The 21744-nt window shown below is 42.1% G+C and overlaps 1 protein-coding gene and 1 long non-coding RNA gene across 3 annotated transcripts in view; one reads left to right on the top strand and one right to left on the bottom strand.

The window, feature by feature from the left end:
* The window catches only part of HERC3 (HECT and RLD domain containing E3 ubiquitin protein ligase 3), a 138157-nt gene extending 125490 nt beyond the window's left edge, over positions 1 to 12667 (bottom strand). Inside the window, exons 1-2 of one of the 2 annotated variants that reach the window (XR_004031735.1) lie at positions 12516 to 12667; positions 9476 to 9533 (exon numbers count right to left, since the gene is read on the bottom strand). The gene's annotated coding sequence lies outside the window, so the exon portion shown is untranslated. Of the gene's footprint in view, positions 1 to 9475; positions 9534 to 11666; positions 11759 to 12515 lie in introns of those variants that run through there. The other variant, XM_030819118.1, reaches the window with a different exon arrangement.
* On the top strand, positions 1298 to 10670 carry LOC115836714. The gene is made up of 2 exons (XR_004031736.1): positions 1298 to 1339; positions 10610 to 10670. It is a non-coding gene; the product is annotated as an uncharacterized LOC115836714 (long non-coding RNA).
* Positions 12668 to 21744: the final 9077 nt, after the last annotated feature.

Below are 21744 nucleotides of genomic sequence, written 5' to 3'. Positions count from 1 at the left end.
TTCATCTTATCCTTTCTCAATGCATCATTCCTTTGAATTTTCTGCTTATTTAATGTTTTAAAAAATTTTGAACCAATTAACTCCTTTAGGTACCCTAATATTAGATTGGTTAGTAGTATTTCACCACTTGAAGTGAAGATGAGAAATAAACAAAAAAAAAATGTTATCTTCTCTGCCATTCCCTTTTACCCTTGGTTCCAGATTTTAGTCAAGCCTCACTTCCTACCTGAGGGACTCTGGGATTGTTGCAGCGACAGTCAGCCTGCATCCCTCTGACATGTCTACTATACTGCCTAACTGGTAGCTTTCTCTTTATATCTTTATAACTTAACTCCCCAAACAGATTTTAATCTCCTTCAACAGAGACCACAGCATAACACAGACCTCTTCTATTTAGCAGGTAATCAACTTTTGCCTGATTACTGACCCTAGCCTAAAGTTTCGTTACCTTTTAACAATTCATGTTTCCCTTTCGTACAAACAAAAAAAATCTCATCTCTCCCCACCAATTCACACCACAAGGATGGCCAGGTAACAAGTGTTGGTGATAATGTGGGGCTATTAGAACCATCCTACAGGCTTGTAAAAATGTCTGGCAGTTCCTGAAAAAACTAAACATAGAGATACCATATGATCCAGCAATTTCAATCCTAGTTATAAACCCAAGAGAACTGCAAGACTACGTCCACACAAAAACCTATAGAGGAATGTTCACAACAGCATTATACACAATATCGAAAGGAAATAACCAAAATGTCCATCAGCTGATGAATGGTTAAATAAAACACGGTATATCTATACAATGGGATATTATTTGGCTGCAATATGGATGAACGGTGAATGTATTATGCTAAGTAAAAGAATCCAGTCACAAAAGTCCACAAATTATATGATTCCATTTACATGAAATGTATAGAACAGGCAATAGAAAATAGACTATTGTCTGTCTGCCTAGGACTGGAGGGAAAGAGGAGAATGGAGAGTGACTGTACCTGTCATTTTGGAAAGTGGTAAAATGTTCCAAATTTAGGTTGTGGTGATGGTTTTAAAACATGGTAAATATACTAAAAACCCCCAAATTTTATACTTTAAATAGGTAAATTTTAGGCCGGGCATGGTGGCTCATGCCTGTAATCCCAGCACTTTGGGAGGCCAAGGCGGGCGGATCACCTGAGGTCAGGAGTTCCAGACCAGCCCAAACAACGTGGGGAGACCCAGTCTCTACTAAAAATACAAAATGTGCCAGGCGTGGTGGCGCATGCCTGTAGTCCCAGCTACTCAGGAGGCTGAGGCAGGAGAATCACTTGAACCCGGGAGGCAGAGGTTGCAGTGAGCTGAGGTCACGTCATTGCACTCCAGCTTGGGCAACAAGAGCAAAATTCAGTATCGAAAAAAAAAAAAAGTAAATTTTATGGTATGCGAATTATATCTCAGTAAAGATTTTTTAATTGTCTTTAAATCTCCTTTCTCTTGCTACATGTCTACTGCCTCTGCGGGTCCACATCAGCCAATAAGGCTTTCTTGAGTTTAATTGTGAGAACTGTCATTACCAACATAATAGGCACAAAAGTATTTTTTCTACAACAGAAAGGAGGGAACAACCCCTAGAGTTTAATATGGGAAAGGTATCAATTATTTCAATATTTTATTTTTGCTTACAAAGACATAAGAGGGGAAGCTTTATCTAATGCTTTGATCAGAAATGAAATATTATAACTTCAAAAGTTCAGACTATTGGTAAAGTTGGAAATCTTAAGTGGGTGGATCTTCTGTTCAGGAAAATACCCCATGCACCTCTCTGGTTTTGAAAGAAAAGTCCAACATTTAGAGACGAAAGGAGATGGGGGAAATCCCAAGCATGCCTTATAAAACAGTAGACGCTACTATTTAAGACAGCAAATCAAGAGAGAGCGATTGGCTGGGCATGGTGGCTCACACCTGTAATCCCAGCACTTTGGGAGGCCAAGGCAGATGGATCACCTGAGGTCAGGAGTTCGAGACCAGCCTGACCAACATGGTGAAACCCCATCTCTACTAAAAATACAAAAATTAGTCGGGCATGGTGGCGGGCACCTATAATCCCAGCTACTTGGGAGGCTGAGGCACGAGAATCGCTTGAACCCAGGAGGCAGAGGTTGCAGTGAGCCAAGATGGTGCCATTGCACTCCAGCCTGGGCAACAAGAACAAAACTCCACCTCAAAAAAAAAAAAAAAAAAGAGAGAGAAAGCGATTGAAGCCTATAATATGGCTGCAACTTTGGAACCTGGCCAGTAAACAGTAGATTCTCCGTGGCAGAGAACAGCAGATGATGAATTTTGAGAACAGTGGTGTCTAACACTCAGTTTGAACTTGTTGCCTGTTCTGTAACTACTTTTGAAAATCCCAAACCTTCTATCAAAGTTAAGATACAACACCCTTACAATAACTGTATTTTGCCAAACATGAATAAAAAGAACCTTGAAAATAAGCTCTCAGAGCCCCTCCTGAAGACTGACAACTGAGCGAGAGTTTTGGATGAGCCATGATAAGAGAACCTAAACATTCTTCTTCCCCTCGGAAATTCTTAGAAATCTGAGGAAGACACTAAATTCTAATCAGCATCGCCTTGGGCTTGAATCACTTTACCTGGATATTAAAGAAAATAGTGACCAGGCACAGTGGCTCACGCCTGTGATCCTAACACTTTGGGAGGCCAAGGTGAGAGGGCAGCTTAAGCCCAGGAGTTTGAGACCAGCCTGGGCAACACAGTGAGACCTTATCTCTACAAAAAAATAAATAAAATCAGCTAACTGTGGTAGCACACACCTGTAGTCCCAGCTACTTGGGGGGCTGGGGTGAGAGGATCGTTTGAGCCTAGGAGGTCAAGGTTTCAGTGAACTGTGATCGCACTACGACACTCCAGCCTGGGCAATAGAGCGAGACCCATCTTAAAAACAAACAAGCAATGCTGAAGATTGGTCTTAAGGACATTCAGATTACACTTCAGTTTCCAAACATACTTTTTTTTTTTTTTTTGGAGACCAAGTCTCGCTCTGTCTCCCAGGTTGGAGTGCAGTGGCACAATCTCAGCTCACTGCAACCTACGCCTCACAGGTTCAAGCAATTCTCCGGCCTCCGTCTCTGAAGTAGCTGGGATTATAGGCATGTGCCACCACACCCCGCTATTTTTTTGGTATTTTAGTAGAGACCGGGTTTCGCCATGTTGGCCAGGCTGGTCTTGAACTCCTGACCTCAAGTAATTGGCCCGCCTTGGCCTCCCAAAGTGCTTGGATTACAGGTGTGAGCCACGGGGCCCAGCCAGTTTCCAAATATACATTTTAATTATAATTCTGAATATCCTTTTCTAATCATACTTCTTAAACATGTTACTCTCTCCATATTAAGAATCACTGTTCTAGGTCCTACAGGTCAAAATATCAGGATTTCAAGACAAGATTGCAGACTTCAAAAGTGTCTTGCCTAATCTTTTCATTGGTACATTCATTTCATCCTAATGAAAAGAGGATGGATTCTAATGGAAATGCTGAAGACTTACTTTGAATTATAATACTAGGAGAACACATCAAAGCTGAATATATCAGCCAATCTACAGGAAAGAACTGTCAACATATGAAGGAGACAGCTAATTGGCTATTCTATGCAAAGTCAGCTTTTAAAATGACAAACTCCTTTTTCCCAAGGTAAAAGCATGCCCAAATGGCTAAAAATTAAAGATTACAACACAGAGGAAGCTCATACTTTCAACCTCTCTTGACAACAATTACAGTACTTTGGCTTTAACTCAATGACCTTAATTTGTATATAACAATTTTAAAACTGCCTTATTGTAATCCTGAGGTATGCTTTGAACTCTTGAGGCTTTCAGGAAAGGCATGAAAAGGCCCAAAATAAAATATAAAACTGAATCTCAATTTGCTGTCTTAAACAGAAAGTTCTGCTTCTTCCCAAGATTTTTATTCCTTGTCTAGACTCTACACTAAAAAAGTATTAAGATTAAATGTTATTCTTTGAATTAACTACAAAGATTGTGGAGAGGGAAGTAGAAATAAAATGAAAAACTGGCAGGGTAGTGGTGGCGGTGGTTGGTGGTCTAATGATACACATTTAAATAGACCAGCAAGCTCACATAATCTAGAAATAATTTATTTTTCCCAACTTGCTCAATTGCTATTATCCATATTAATGGATTTTTTCATTTTTAGTATTTCATAAATTTGTCTTATCTCTCCTACCTTCTAGTGTTCTTTGGTGCAAGAAGGTTGTGATGTGCCTTACAGAGAAAAAAAATGTGTATTAGGTAACTTTCTTTCATGCATGAGTTATAGTGTTGGCTGTGAGTTCAATGTTAATGAATCAACAAGTGGGTACATCCAAAAAATGGAACAGGAAATCTGCTGATCTGTATGTGAGGCCTCCCCTGAAGAGAGCTAAAGTAATATCCAGAGTGAATAATGAAGCTATAGATACAATGGAAAAGCAATTAAATCTGTGGATTCATGAGATGACAACCAATAAAAAATAAAAATCACAGTGGATAGCACTGATGTGAGGCTGAAAGCCAAAAACACTGTCACACTACACAGGGTCAAGAAAATGTTAAACCCTTCTCAACTAGTGTTTTATTACCAAGAAATATTGTGTATATTAGTAAGAAATACATATTAAATAGGCTGTCTAGACAGAAACACACATAAAAAAAAGTTATGCATCAGCTGGCTGATAAAAATCTCTTGACCAGAGCCTGCAGGAACCTAACCCTGTATTTCCTCAGAAACAATGGCTCTGTATTCACTAATATGGTATTCACCATGACTTTACAGAACCTAACTATATACAGAGTGTAACAAGTCCCTTCTTTGTTTACTTAAGCTTATTTATTTATGCTTGTTTGAATCAGGTTTCTTTCACTTGCAATAGAATGAAACCCCTGACTGATAATAGTAATAATGACATTATTAATAATAACAGCAGATAAGACCTAATTTGAGCTTACTCTGAGTCTGGTACTTTTCTATGTGCTTCACAGATGTTAGCTCATTTCATCTTCTGAGACAGGTACTGCCATTATCTCTAATTTACAGATGAAGAAAGTGAAACTAACAAAAAAAAGATGAAGTAAAGGAAAAGAAAGAGACACTATGCTGTGCTGTATAGTAAGGAGCTTAGAAAGCAGATAACCAAAAGGCCAGACTTCCCAATGTGTCTGCACCACTCTCCAGAGAAAACAGGGACCCTGATCAGTCAACCTGGCTATTTGATCCACTAAGTAATTCTTTCCTAAAAGTGGATGGGTGGATCAGATTCCATAACAGTTGCCATTAAATTCACCCAACTAATTGCCTTGCTTAGCAAGCAACCTTACATAACTTGGTTTCTAGGGCAGATTCTACTACAGGGATAGAATACTGTGACCAGGTAACCAAAGCATCTCAGCCTTATTAGGATTTCTAATTCTCATTATTAATTTGGCGTCCTGGGTCTATCAGGTTTTTGTAGTTTATCTGGCATGAGTAAGTCCTTGAGAGTCATCTGAGTTCTGGGTGCTTTGGCCAAGCACAATCCTGTGTAAACAGCCTGAAGTATGGCCTCATCCCTGACTGACTAGTAAAAACAATTTATGAAAAAAGATAATAAAAAGGACTATTGCTCAAGAAAACTTCAAAAATTCTTCCCAACTGAGTTACAGTAATGGAATCTTCAATTGGTCAAATAAAAACTGCCTACCAAGAGAATTAAATAGCAACCACAAATAAAATGTATACCTGTGAACAAACTATCAATCCTAACTATAAATATGGTCTAGGTCATCACAATGCTCTGCCAGAACTAAAGAGGAAGGCAACTAAAATCATCTAATTTTCAGGAGAGAAGTTCAACACATTGGAGAGAAGCCAGCCGTTAGCACAGCTTTCACTTTCAAGTACACTCCAGTTGGACCCCTAAATCTTGTAGCTGCTGATGTCCATGACTTTAAAGGTCTAGTTTCAGCAACGGTCTGCATCGCTGGGCATTTTGATCTCCAAGGTCCTTACACCCACTTTTCCTCATTCACTCTCTTGCTTGCTCCTAGAAGAGCAGAATCTTTTATTTTCCTTCAAAATACACAATTATGAAATTTGCTGCAAAATATAGGACTACACTTCCCTCAGCACCTACACCAGCCCCCCTTGGCTGCATTTCCTGCCTCTTATTTCCCCATGACAAAACAAAAGGACGGACCACTTCTGAAGTACAACTTTCTCTCAATGTCAACCTGGCACTTTCCTGAGTCCTTCTCATCTATTCTTGGTAAGAGATTCAAGATAATCTTAGCAGAGCTTAAGGGTCAAAGGAACTAAAATCCAAGCCCTACATTAACCACATGTTAGCTGTGAAACCTGGGGAAAGATGTTTACCCACCTTAAGCTCCAAAATCAGGAGAAGGTGCTAGAGTGTCGTGAGGATTAATGAGAAAATGCATGTAAAAAGGGCTTAGCATGATGCCTGGCATGTAGTAGTAAGTGACTAGTAAATGTCAGCTGCTTTAGTCAATGTTACTCCTACTCCTAGTGCTCTTCTTTGAGATTTCAGCAGACAGGACAATTCCCAAAAGAGGCTGGGATTGTGACTCCTGTCTTCCTCACCGCAATTAGCACTAGCTGCATTCTGCCAAATCTGCACTACGGCAAAGCAGCATCACAACCATCTGCCATAACTTTCATGAAAGGGATTTGAGGTTGATAGGAGGAAGTTTTTTTGTGTGCATTTGCTTTTAAATTCTGGAAAGGGCGTGGGTGGAGGGCGGTGGGGAGATAAATCTCTTTTTACTAGCTCTAGTGAGTTGAATGCTAAAAGACAACCTTCAATTCCTAAACTTTGTCTTATAATAAGACTATGCGACTATGCACACAGCAGCCTAACAACTCATTCTTATCCCTTTGTTTGAAAGGCACTGAGACCAAAATAACACTCAGGCAGGACTTCTAATCTCATTTAAAATAGGGATAAGCTTCCTTTCAAGTAAGCTTAGAAGCAATTACCTGAATGTTGTATATATGAAGAGGGTCTCTTTCAACAGCAGGAAAAGACAATGTCCAAAACCTTCAGTGCTTTGCAGATACTCCCCAAATTCAGGCTTTAAATAAATGTAGGGCCAAAACTAAAATGCAGAATTAACTCTGGTAACAAAGAAGATTCATTTTAATGACTTGCCTTGTTATCAAAAATGTTCCTACCAAAGAGAGAAATGTCATAGAAGGCAAAGAGAAGTTTTCAACAACGTGAACCCACTCCTTGCTGTTTTCTCTCTCCTCCACTTTAGCTGGACTTTGGTCCTCTGACCCCTTCAGCCCCCAACACAGGAAACATTCCTACCCTTCCCCGGATCATCCCCTCAGAGGTGGTGCCTTCTTCACTACCTGGTGCTAGCTAGGCTTTGTGAAGCTGGAAGAATGACTTCTCTGCAGTCTGCTTAAGCTGTGGACTGCCTTCAAAAGACACCAACCAAACTGGCAAGAATTGAAGAGTCTAACAATACTAAGTCAAGGATATACAACAGCCAGGGCCCTCATAGACAGCTGGTGGGAATATAAACTGGCATAAGCACTTGGCAAAACAAGTTGGCATTCTCTAGTGACAATGAAGATGTGGATACCTCCCCACACAGTAATTTCACTGCTGGGCATATGACCAGCATTTTCCAACTTATTAAGCATCTATGGCGCTCCTGTACTATACTAATAAACGGAGATACAAATATGAGTAAAATCTGGAAACGTGGAACTTTCTGCGATAATGGAAATGCTATATATTTGCACTGTCCACTATGGTAGCCAGTAGGTATATGTGGCTATTGAGTACTTGAAATGTGACTAATACAAGCGAAGAACTGAAATAGTTAATATTTTATTTTAATAAATTTTAATGTAAGTAGCCCCACATGACTAGTGGCTATCTTAAAGTCTAATGCAGTGAGAAACTCATGAACATATGCACCAAGATATAAGAATGTTCATTCCAGCATTATTTGAAATAGGAAAAAAGCAAAAAACAAATATCCATCGATAAGAAAACAGATACAGTGTGGCACATGCATAAAATAGAACACTGCACAGCAGTAAAAAATAAACTCCATCTATAAGCATCATTGTAACTAAATCTTAAAAAGTGTTGAGTCACAGAAGAATTCAGAGTATGATGTATTTTTACAAAGTTCAAACACAACTATAACAAATATATTATTTGGAGATTAAGAATCATCAGTGGTAACAAAGCTATGAAGAAAAGCAAATCACAAACACAAAATACAGGGTAATGACTGTGGAGGCAGTAGGAATAGAGGGAACAATCTGGAAGGAGCACAAAGGGAGACATTTCAATAGCATGGCTGATATTCTGCTTCTGTCCTTTTATTGTTGTTTAACATATATGACATGCATTATTTTATGCTTACAAATACTTCACAAAACAAAAATGCAAAGCGCTGTTGAGGCAGTATGGCTGCTTCTCGTACCTCCTCCACTAACACCCTGTCCACATGAAGACTGGGAGTTTCTCCATGAAGGAACCAGGTTTTACTTATCTTTGTGCCTTCCATTCTCAGCAGAATACAAGAGCACAGTGGAGGCCTGATAAATGCCTAGTGAACTGACCCCCATTCTTAGAAAACCTGAATTTCCACCATCTCAACTTGTAACCACTTTTGTTTTCCAGATAATGTTAAAGATTCCCCACCCTGAGTAATAATAAAACCAGTTCACTTACACAGAAACACATGTCCCTGCCACCAACAAGTACTATTTCTAAATGCAGTAAATGTCTAAAGGGGACAGAGTTATATTATCAAATTTACCACCTTATTATAAGTCCATTTGATCTAACCTCTAAGCAAGAGATTTACATTCCTAAATTCATTTTAATGGCAGCTAAGGCCTTCAGAGGCCAAGTAACTTTGGTCTTCTAAGAATTAAGCCGGGCGCGGTGGCTCACGCCTGTAATCCTAGCACTTTGGGAGGCTGAGGCGGGCGGATCACGAGGTCAGGAGATCAAGACCATCCTGGCTAACACAGTGAAACCCCGTCTTACTAAAAATACAAAAAATTAGCCGGGTGAGGTGGCGGGCGCCTGTAGTCCCAGCTACTCGGGAGGCTAAGGCAGGAGAATGGCGTGAACCCCGGGGGGCAGAGCCTGCAGTGAGCTGAGATTGCGCCACTGCACTCCAGCGTGAGGAACAGCGAGACTCCGACTCAAAAAAAAAAAAAAAAAAAAGAATTAAGTGCTTGAAGCAGAGACCAGAAACCAGGTTTCCTACTTCTTGGGCTCACCTTGTTCTCTTCACTATCTCGCAGCAGCAGGAAGGCACTGAGATTTGTTTAGGTCCCTCTCTAGGTAGCTACCCTAGCTTGAGTTGATGAGAGTATTAAACAGGATAATGTATGTAAAGGACTCCATTTACAAGATGAAAAAACTGAGGTCCAGAAAAATTAAGTAACTCACCATAGGTCACACACTTGGCATTGGACTAGATGCCAGAAATATTCCACACCTTGCAGTTCTGCAAGTTAAAGAAATAATAAATAACATTAATATGGAACTCTGTTAAGTGTCTTCATGTTACTGTAAACAAAAAGACAGGAGTTAACCTCTGAAAATAAGAATATCTTTAAATTACTCAATCTTGAATATTCCCCACGCATTGTATCTCAAGACAGGAGTTTAGTTAAATACCAGTAAGATAACCTCTAACCAGTTATAAAGACATCAGTCACCTCTAAAAGTGAACTAGAGATATAGATATCACCTTATAAAAATTCCTGACATTTGATAGGGAGTAGTAAAAATGGAATTACTTTAAAATCTCCCATTTTTGTTAGAGAAATTTTTGGAAAATAATTTTGTCTATTTTATTTATTTTTCCATGTGATGACACATATTATAGCAGCTTGTTTTGCCACAACTGTTATGAAGACTGTCTCCTTTCATTTCTTTTCTTCTTTTTTTGAGACAGAGTCTGGCTCTTTCACCCAGGCTGGAGTGCAGTGGCCGATCTCGGCTCACTGCAACCTCTGCCTCCCAGGTTCAAGAGATTCTCCTGCCTCAGCCTCTCAAGTAGCTGGAATTACAGGCACCTGCCACCACGCCCAGCTAATTTTTGTATTTTTAGTAGAGACGAGGTTTCACCATGTTGGTCAGGCTGGTCTCCAACTCCTGACCTCAAGTGATCCAACCGTCTCAAGCCTCCCAAAGTGCTGGGATTACAGGTGTGAGCCACTGCGCCCGGCCAGTCACTGCACCTGGTCTTTCCCTTTTCATTACCACATCCTCCATCATGCAAAATGAGAAGAGATCATCTCAGAGAGGTACCTAAAGTATCTCAAAAGAAAAAGTCCTCCATGATTTTAAGACATTTTTGTCAAGCACTTTAGGAGGCCCAGGCGGGTGGACAGCCTGAGCCCAGGGGTTGGAGATCAGCCTGGCAACATGGCAAAACCCCGTTTCGTCTTTTGGCGAAACCAAAAACTACAAAAAATTAGCTGGGCATGGTGGTGCACACCTGTGGTCCCAGCTACTTTGGAGGCTAAGGTGGGGGATTCGCTTGAGCCTTGGAGGCGGAGGTTGCAGTGAGCCGAGATCGCACCAGTGCACTCCAGCCTGTGCAACAGAGCGAGATTCCCCATCTCGAAAGAAAAGATACTATTGTCATAACTTTATTTCTACCTCTCTATGCAGAAAATCCCATTCAATCTGGAGAACAGTACTTTTATTTATAAAACTGAAGCTTAACTATCTTGTGTCTCCAGTAGGGGTACTACTACTACTCTCATTAAGTATAAAAAAGTTTTTAATTGGTCATACAAATCTTAAGAAATTTAAATTTGGTCTTCAGAATGAAATGCTATAACGAATGGCTTCAACCACACAACATGGAACATTCTGAAATCCCTGTTTCTTTTTCAAAAAGTAAACTCCAGCTACTTACTGAACAAGAACTGGATGCCAGTGCTAACGTGCTAATTTTGTTGTTCATGCCAAAGGAGTTCTCCCAAAGAGGTTTCTAACCTGTCCTCCTTGTTCCCTGCATTATACTTTTTACAGAAAGTTCCTAGCCTCGAAGGGGGTACGACCATGATGTAGAATATGTAATTCAATTATTTTGCTTTAGGATATGCAATCCATGTACTTTGCTTTTCTGATTTATAATGCTACTCCCTCCTCCCCCAGGGTAAAGGAAAGTATAAAAGGAGAGAGCCTCGCAATAATCTGCCGACTAAAACATGATACCCTATCACTGCATTTAAAACTCTTTTTATTTTTTTATTTCTCTCAAGTCTAGAGTTGAAAAATCAGCTCACTTGATCTTATCTAATCATCAAATAAAAGGTTCTAGAAATAGCTTCTTATTTGTGGAAAGAGCCAGAAGACACACAAAAATGGAAGAGAGCTCTTGAATCGTCTTTCCCAAAGCATTCTATGCATGATGAATGCAAGCAAAATCCTGGAAGGCTTTTTCTCTGAATTTAAGGTACTTCCTAATGGGGCTGATTTGAATGCTAATGTAAAATGCAATCAGAAAGCAACCAGAAACAGTGACAGACCAACAGCAAAGTTCAAATACTTATTCCCTGGAGCTCACGCTGCATACACATATTCCGTGCACAGTCGCATTAGGCAGTCTCTATAGGCTCACCTGTTTCAGGTTACACCTGCTCCTCTTGGTCTGGTTGCCCTGGTTTGCCCACTCCACACATTCACAAATGACTCAAGTCTCACCTGCCCCCGGCCGTCCCAGCTCCTGACACCCCCGCGCCGGTCCGCACCGACGTGTCGGCGCACACACACACACACACCCGTACACACGTGTCCGCACACACCCTCGCCCCCGGCCCCGCCCAGGAGGCGGACCCCGGAGAGGCGAGCCGGACCGGCCTCCGCGAAGTGGGTGGTGCCGGGCCCCGCCGCCCTGCCGGCGCTGTCATCGCGGACGCCCTGCACCGCGTCCTCGGCGCAAACTCCTCGCGGCCGCTGAGGTTCCCCAAAATGCCAGGGCCTCGCCAGCTCCCATTTCAATTGAAAGCGTCCGCGTCCCTCACTGCACGGAGGTCCCTGAAAGCCCAGAATTTAAATAGGGGCAGGGGGCGAGCATAGGGACTATCCTCCTTTTGACTTTCTGCGTTGCAATTCCTGCCGGGCGGCAGGGCGGGAGGGCGGCCGAGCGCGGGCGGGAGGCGCTCCCATTTTGAAGGCTTGTCTCGCCTTTCCAGGCGCTGGGCTCTCTGACCGGAGGGCGAGCCCACGAGAACGCCAGGGAAGCGCACGCAGGGTCCTAAGGGCGCCGCGCCCCAACCTCCCCGCTCCCCAGCCCCAGGTAGTCGCCGGAGGTGCCTACAGCCGCCGCCGCCGCCGGAGCCACGGGAGGAGCCGCAGCCGCCCCTCCGGGAGCCGCGCGCTGACGGCAGTGCCAGGCGGAACGCGGCCCAGCGCGGCTGCAGCTTCGCCGTACCCTCCTCCCTGGAACCCCGGCCCCCGCCCTGCGCACCTCGGCAGCAGCCGAACCGCAGCTTGGGACTCCGACTATCACAGACCCTCTCGCCGGACCCGGGGTTTCTCTGTTTTCGGCGTCACAATAATAAGGAAGTTTCCCCGCAAGCCTGCGGGCGGCGGAATGCGCTGGGTGACTGGCTTCGCACCGGGCCAATGGGCGCCGTTCTGGGGAGGGCCCGCGCCAATGGCGGCCGCCGTGGCACGGGCTGGAGGCGGGGCGGCAAGGTCCGCGGGCGGGAGGAGGGGAGAGGCCCAGGCCCCAGAGCCAGACGCAGGCGGCCCGAGGTGACAGGACTCCAGGGCCCGGCGCGGGGACAGCGGCACGGGTGTGTCAGCCGAGATCGGACTGCAAGACATAGAGCGTTGGCGCTGAAATAAGATTGCTTTTCATTAGCGGGGAAGCTAGCGGGACCGATCAGCGGTTGCCTTTTCAGGTTCTGGACTCCTGGTTTTTATTATTTATGCAGAGGTGACCGAAAGCCTTGGGCACGGGGGAAAAAGCTGGAGGGTGACAGTTGAGGGAGAGTGCGCTAGTCTTCTGCTTTACTCCCCTTCGTAAGACTGTAGGAAGCGCGGCGCCGGCCCGCGGCGCTTCGCGGTGGGAGAGGCGGGGAAGGAGGTCCGCGGCAGCCGCCGGCGCCCTTCTGGAGGGGTAGGGATCGAAGACCGGCACGGGGCTGCGGAAGAAAGGCGGGCCTGGGGGAGGCTGGAGGGTGGATGCGGAGGGAGCATAGCAAGAAGAGTCTTTGAGCACCAGATCTTAAAATCTTGTAATCTGAAAGACACCCTGTGGCCTATACCCAGTAACGGATTTTTTAAAAGTTTGTCCTCTTCCACTTTTCCCTAGCGCCGAATCCCAGAGCTTCCTCCTCCTCCCCAAGGTCACTAGTGCTTTCTTACTTGCCCTAAACCTGATCTGATCCACAGCTAATCTTTTGCAGAAAACCTCAGAAACGTGACTTCATGTGTCTGCCCCCCTTAAATGTAAAATGCAGAACACTGGCACAGTACTGCTTGAATCCAAAGGAATAACTCTCCCAGTGGAAGAATTTCCATAACCTGGCATTTGAACCAGGAAGGCCCTTTGAGGATAGATTCTTACTAAGGACATTCAAATCACCTCAGGTCTGCAATCGTTTGTCCTGAGAACCTAACAGACTGACCAAGTAGAAAAGAAAGTTTCAAGAAGTGGTGTATCCTGAGGATGAGACGTTGTTGGCTCACTGACAGTGTTGAGCCCTCCATGAAATAATGCAAATTGTCCAGTACACTGAGACAAGAAAGCTAAAAAAACAGAATCTAAGTTATCAGGTCATCTAAGAAAAAATACAAACCTTGGAAATTTGGATCACACTTGACACGTTTAGAAACACTGGGGATGGCCAGGCGCGGTGGCTCACGCCTGTAATCTCAGCACTTTGGGAGGCCGAAGCCGGTGGATCACTTGAGGTCAGGAGTTCGAGACCAGCCTGGCCAACATGGTGAAACCTTGTCGCTAAAAAAAAAATACCAAAATTAGCCGAGTATGGTGGTGTGCGCCTGTAGTCCCAGCTACTCAGGAGGCTGAGGCAGGAGAATCACTGGAACCTGGAAGGCGGAGGTTGCAGTAAGCTGAAATCAAGCCACTGTACTTACTCCAGCCTGGGCAACAGAATGAAACCTTGTCTGAAAAAAAGAAAAAAGAAACACTGGGGACAAGAGTAACACAATTCACTTATATTCCAGATATATGGCAGTTTCACAAAAGTTTAGTCTATTACAAAGATACAGTCCCAATTTAGAGATGCTGTTGGCAAAAGAACTGGTTAAATGCCCAAAGAGGAGTCTGGTAGGAAGAGGAAGGAGTCCGGTACTTGCAAAGGAGAAAGTGAGAGATCCTATTGTTATGTGTCACATATGAGGTTTGTAATCAATCGGTGTTTGGGTTGATATGTCTGGCCCATGGCTCAAGTGTTTTTCTTTTTTTGTTGTTTTTTTTTGTTTTTTGTTTTTTGTTTTTGAGACGGAGTCTCGCTCTGTCGCCCAGGCTGGAGTGCAGTGGCCCAAACTCGGCTCACTGCAAGCTCCGCCTCCCGGGTTCATGCCAGTCTCCTGTCTCAGCCTCCCGAGTAACTGGGACTACAGGCGCCCACCACAGCGCCCGGCTAATTTTTGTATTTTTAGTAAAGATGGGGTTTCACCATGTTAGCCAGGATGGTCTCAATCTTCTGACCTCGTGATCCGCCCGCCTCAGCCTCCCAAAGTGCTGGGATTACAGGGGTGAGCCACCGCGCTCGGCGTTTTTTTGTTTTTTTTTTGAGACAGAGTCTCGCTCAGTTGCCTGGGATGGAGTGCAATCTCTGCTCACTGCAACATCCACCTCCCCAGCTGAAGCAATTCTCCTGCCTCAGCCTCCCAAGTAGCTGGGATTACAGGCGCTCACCACCACACCAGGCTCATTTTTGTACTTTTAGTAGAGGCGGGATTTCACCATGTTGGCCAGGCCGGTTTAGAACTCCTGACCTCAAATCATCTGCCCACCTCGGCCTCCCAAAGTGCTGGGGTTACAGGCGTGAGCCTCCATGCCAGCCGGCTCAAGTGTTTTTCATACGAAATTTCATCTTGAGGAAAAGGATGGTTATCAAAGACTCAAGCCTAGACATGCAGTAGTAGCGATGTATAAATAACAAGTTAGGATACTGTAAGCTTCTTTTACCAAATAAATAGCCAAACCCTGAGAACTTACATAGAACAGTAAAGAATACCACAGTACTTCAATTTATTTTTTTTCATTGGGACAACATATTTTTTTTCATTGGGACAACATAAGGAAATGACAATTTCCTTAGCAAGCATGTCCCACTTCAAAATGGCTTTAAATGGCTCCAACATCAACAATAGTCTTAACAGCAGATATGTAAACTGTTTTGAAGAGGCCATGGTTTACTTTTTCCTTGCATTTCTATAGGCCTGTCTTCCATCCATTTCTTTCTGCATTCTCAGGTATTCTCTAACAAACATACTATATACTGAGCACCTACAATAATGTCAGCCCCTGTGAATACATTGGTAAGCAAAACAGTACAGTCTTTGTTGCCATGAAAGGGGAGACAAACAATAACCAAATAATTGTACCAAGGAATATATACTTGCTAACCTATATAAATTTTATAAAATAAAAACATTCGTGTTAAAAATAAAAGGCTTAATAAATTCTAGGCTCATGCCCCTGTAATCCCAGGGCTTTGGGTTGCAGGCTGAGACAAGAGGATCGCTTGAGGCCAGGAGTTTGAGACCAGCCTGGGCAACGAGTGAGACCTTGTCTCTCCAAAAAATAAAAATAGGCATGGTGGGGCACGCCTGTAGTCCTAGCTACTTGGGAGGCTGAGGTGAGAGAATAGCTTGAGCATAGAAATTCGAGGTTGCATTGAGCTTTGATGGCACCACTGCACTCCAGCCTGGGTGACAGAGGAGACTCCAAATACACGCGCGCGCACACACCACACACACACACACACACACACACACACACATATAACCATAACTTTTTTTTTAAGAGACAGGGTCTTGCTATGTTGCCCAGGCTGGCTTCAAACTCCTAGACTCAAGCAATCCTGCTGCCTTAGCCTCCCAAGGAGCAGGGATTAAACTAACCATAACTTTTGACAGGGAGACGGGACCATGTGGTTCAGCTCTATCACTGGTTAGACAAGGTATGCCCAGTGGCAAGGGGATGGTGCTCAGGGCTGCTGCACTTCTACCTGAACACATGCTGATTTCCTCCATTAGTTACCATTCACTTCTTAAAATACTTATGTCTGTTTTGAAATGAAACAGTTTTTCAATAGAATGGTAATACTATTTAATGATAATTGTTTTCCTTTCTTCCCTGTGTTTAATTTACTTGCCTTGCAGACAAATATTTAGTTGGTAAACTTTGAAAGTGATCGATTTCTGATATCTTGGATGAAATCTGTGGAAAAAAACAGGCCACCCAGGACATTCTGTCTCTCAGATACACCATTGAAGAATAAATATCTTTAGGAAGGAAAAGCACTGACTGATTATTTGACAAGTAAAAAGTATTTGTACCTTGTATGGTTATGTAATGACAAAGGTGTTTCTTGGTCCCCCACCTCCAAAAGAAGTACTTATTTTCTCAGTCTAGTCAGTACTTAATGGGAAAATCAGTCTATCTATACCCAGACTAAACTTATTAAAAACTGTTCTGTAACACACAGCATTGATTTATTAATATGAAACAACTTAGAATAAAAACATTATGGTAAATCAGTATTACCATCAAATAATCTTTTAATATTATTGAATATGTTCCACCGTAGTACTGCTAAACAAGAAGCATCATTCCTGACTACAAAGAGCTTACAGCCATTATGATTATTTCTCTATCTTCCTTGAAACTATTCATGGTTTGTTTGCATTTTTTTTCTTATCAAGCCATTTGGATGAAGCATAAGAATCTTACCTTAATTATGAGAAACTCATTGTTTTCATATAAATTAAAATGTATTAATGATAACAGGATTGGATGGTTGAACATTTTCTAAGAAAACCTTTAAGTTGAGCATTAGCTGGTCTCTGAAGATTTCATCCAATAATGCCTTTAGGAAGTGAAATATTTCATGAAGCTTCCTCTTTTTAAAAGGTCCCTTAATATGTGCTCTTAGAAATGGCATCCCACATTTCACTATGACTGGACTGGCAAAATAAGTGCTTGGGCAAAAGCAGCAAAGATCACGTTTGTCATCATGTAGCTACATAGAATGCATGCATGTAACTGCCAAAAATCAAGCAGCTGTTTCACCCTTCTAGAGGCAAAGAAACATAGTCTTCCAAAATTTACTTGTGTAAAACCAAAATAAAATCATAAATGTGAAAAAAATCTCCTTCCTTTGAAGTTATACTAAATCTGAGTCAAAGGAAATTTAAGGAATTTTATTACTTCCTAGAAAAGTTAAAGTTAACCTGTGGAATTTCAAGAGGGCATACCTATAACAATATTAGACAGCTTTATAGGTTGGCCATCAAAATCTGGAAACACAGCAGATATACCTAATAAATGTTTTGTTGTTATTACATAATATGTTTAGTGACATTACATGATATGTTCAGTGACATTACATGATATGTGAATTGTGTTGTCCCTTGTAACAATGCTCATGTTACAAAGCATGGTGCATTGATACAACATTTATCCCAATCCAAGCAAAAGCAAAAGCAGCTTCTATGTGTTGCCTCAGTTGATTTCTCCCTCTGATTTCTCCTGAATAAACCTGTACCTTTAGCATACCTCAGAAGCAGTAAGTAATCAGGGGGTTCAATGTGTAAAATCAATATATACTATAATATAATTTACTTAAGTCTGTAAAAAATAAAATAACATTGTCTGTGTTTCCAGACTTTATGGCCACCTTTTTATTAAAGGTAAACTGGTATTTTATCTATTGACCTTCAGCATTTTATTTTCAGCCTACATATAGGTAAAAGTCCAGTGAAATCTGCCATTGGATTTACTTTTAAGTTGTTGATTAACATTATTCTTGTTACAGATACTATAGATACTGTAATTGATTCTGTTTATCTCTTTCTGTTGGCTCTCGAAAGCCTAGAACAAAATGTGTGGCCCATCTATACAGAATCTTATTGCTTGCATTTTTAGAAGTAACCTCAAGGTTCATTTTAACTTTCTTATATCATTTTTCTCATTGCACTCATTTCCTTACCTACCTAAAAAAATGAAAAGCAACTTGTTTTTCTCTTCACAAATGTAAAATATGTTTGCTATATGAAATGTGTTAAATACATATAAGAGAAAAGAAGAAAGTGAAATGATCTGTCCTTTTCACTAACCACATTTAGTTCTTGATAGTTTGGCATTTCCCAATGCATATATATACATTTTAAAAAGTGGCTTATTCGGCTGGGCGTGGTGGCTCATGCCTGTAATCCCAGCAGTTTGGGAGGCCGAGGCAGGTGGATCACCTGAGGTTGGGAGTTCAAGACCAGCCTGGCCAACATGGCAGAAACCCCGTCTCTACTAAAAATACAAAATTAGCCAGGCATGGTGGCGCATGCCTGTAATCCCAGCTACTCAGGAGGCTGAGGCAGGAGAATCACTTGAACCCAGGAGGTGGAGGTTGCGGTGAGCCGAGATCACGCCATTGCACTCCAGCCTGGGCAACAAGAGCGAAACTCTGTCTCAAAAAAAAAAAGAAAGAAAGAAAAAAAAAAGCGGCTTATTCTACACATAATATTTGTCATTCATCCCTCTGAATTTAACAGCATATATTGAACATCTTTAATAGAATCATATACTAGTCTGCAACATCATTTTAAACAACTGCATGGTATACACAAAACGGATATGCTGTCATTTTTTTTTTTTTTTTTTTTTTTGAGACGGAGTCTGGCTCTGTCGCCCAGGCTGGAGTGCAGTGGCACAATCTCGGCTCACTGCAAGCTCCGCCTCCCGGGTTCACGCCATTCTCCTGCCTCAGCCTCTCCGAGTAGCTGGGACTACAGGCGCCCGCCACCACGCCCGGCTAATTTTTTGTATTTTTAGTAGAGACGGGGTTTCACCGTGGTCTCGATCTTCTGACCTCGTGATCCACCCGCCTCGGCCTCCCGAAGTGCTGGGATTACAAACGTGAGCCACCGCGCCCGGCCTATGCTGTCATTTAACCAACTTCCTCCTGTTGAATGTTTAAATTGTTTTCAATTCTTTGCTGTTATAAACAATTCTGCAACATAGCTAAACACAGTGAATATATCTAAATATTTGGCGTCACCCTTAATTGTATCAGTAAGATAAATTCCTAAAAGGGGAATTGCTAGGTCAGATACAATGCAGACTCTTAAGATTTTGTAGTTTGCCAAGTTTCCCTAACAAAAGATGGCACCAGCCAAACACACACACAATATCTGAGTGGCTTCTCTCTAGCCCCCTTACCAGTAATTTTTTAAAAATCTTTCTTATTAATTTTGTAAGTCATTTTAAGTCTTTACTGATATATGTGAAATACAAACAAAGAAAAATGTTAAAATCTTCTAGGTAAGTAAAAAGCAATGTGTACATATCTGAACATTAGCTTAGGTAACATGTTTTTAAATATTCATATCAAAAATCACCTAAATGCCTAAAAATTTATGATTAGGGTTGTTGTTCCTTTGCCAAAATTTTGTTTGGTATCGTATATTTCCCCCACCCCTCCCACATACCTGCCAAAAATAAAGCTTCCAGAAAGGAAGTTCTATATAAACTCAAGTTGTTGTTCATCATTTTCATCTTTAGTACACATCCACAAGCCAATAAAAGTGAGTCAATATTTCACCAAGTTCCATAGCCAAAAAAAAAAGCAAAGTATCAAAATTTGTCTCATCAGCAATAGAATGATAGCCAGAAAAGACATTTTATTGTCCATTTCTCAAAAAGAAAACTTAGTGTCATGATTTATATTATCCATCATGGTCCAATCACCTTCACTATCAGTCACTTCATCAATGTGCCCCATGCTTTATATAGGAAAACCACCTACTAACCAACTACAAGATGGACATGTACTTTGAACTCTTTTGTAACCTGCTATGGTTGAATGTTTGTGTCCCCACTAAATTCATATGTTGAAATCCTAACCCCCAGGGTGATGGTATTTGGAGATGTGGGACTTTTGTAAGTGATTACATCATGAGGGTTGAGCCCTTGTGATTAGAATTAGTGCCCACATAAAAGAGACCCTGTAGAGGTAGCTAGCCCCTTCCACCATGTGAGGACACAGTGAGAAGGCACCATCTGTGAACCAGCAAGAGGTCCTTACCCAACACCAAATCTGCTGGTGCCTTGATCTTGAACTCACCCTCCAGAACTATGAGAAATAAATTTCTGTTTATAAGCTATCCAGTCTGTGTATGGTATTTTGTTATAGTAGCCTTAACATACAAAGACACAACCTTTATGGGTGGAATATGCTATTCCATTCAAGTTATCACCCAGATCCCTCTTGAATTCAACTGGATAACATTTCAAGATAGGTCTCTTAGTCCATTTTGTGCTGCTATACTAGAATACACAGATGGGGTAATTTATAATGAACAGAAACTTACTGGCTCACAGTCTGGAGGCTAGGAAATTCATTATCAAGGTGCTGGCATCTGGCAAAGGCCTTCTTGCCGTGTTAACAAATGGCAAAAAGGTAAAGAGAGGAACTCTGTATCCTCATGTGGTGGAAGAGCAGAAAAGCAAAGAGGCACAAACTCACCCTTTTTAAATGGCCTTAATCCCCCGCTGTGACAACTAAGCCCTCATGGCCTAATCACCTCTCTAAGATCCTACCTGTTAATACTGTTACAATGGCAATTTAATTTCAACATGAGCTTTAGAGGGGACAAACAGTCAAACGATAGCAGTAGGTACATAACTGTCAGCATAGAATCAATTTAAATGACTTGCCCAATACCTGGAATGGAACATGCACCCTGGGCCATGTTAGCTGTGTTCTAATGAACTATGCTGATGTTTCTGAGGGTAAATGGCTTAGAATGTGTAGTCAGTTAAATAGTTTCCCTTCAAATTCATGTCTACCTGGAATCTCAGAATGTGCACTTATTTGGAAATAGGGTTTTTGCAGATGTCATTGGTTAATATGAGTAATGCATATCTACAAGCCAAAGAACACCAAGCCACCACCAGAAGTAAGGAGAGAGGCACAGAACAGATTCTCCCTCAGAGCTTCCAGAAGAAACCAGTATTGCTGACACCTTGATTTCAAACTTCTAGCCTTCAGGATTGTGAGATAATAAATTCCTATAGTGTGAAGCCACCCAGTTTGTGATTCTTTAATACAGTAGCCCTAGCAAAGTAATATAAAAGGTAAGTATGATGCTTAAAAAAGCATCAATTATAGGATTCAATGTAGTGTAGCTATGGCATCTGTCACCAGGTTAATTGCCAGAATTGACTGACTGCTCTGGCATCCTCCTAGTCCAGAGTTCCCTTCCTCTGAGAGCTCCATGTGTCTTCTTCCCAAAGTGTCAACTCAATCAAAAAGAATGACATTTCCAATCTGACAAAGTCTATTTTTAGTCAAGGTATGTGGGGAGCTGTACTCCCTGGCTAGAGCTTTCCAATAAGCACTGAAATCCCTTTGCAAGCAAATGTAGGTTAGCCAAATCTGTTTTACAAAGCGCCCCTCTCCACCTGTGATTTTGTTAGAATATCAGTCAAATCA

This window comes from Nomascus leucogenys, chromosome 9, assembly GCF_006542625.1.
Source record: "Nomascus leucogenys isolate Asia chromosome 9, Asia_NLE_v1, whole genome shotgun sequence".
Taxonomy (NCBI): Eukaryota; Metazoa; Chordata; class Mammalia; order Primates; family Hylobatidae; genus Nomascus; species Nomascus leucogenys.
This window is presented reverse-complemented; position numbering and strand designations above follow the sequence as displayed.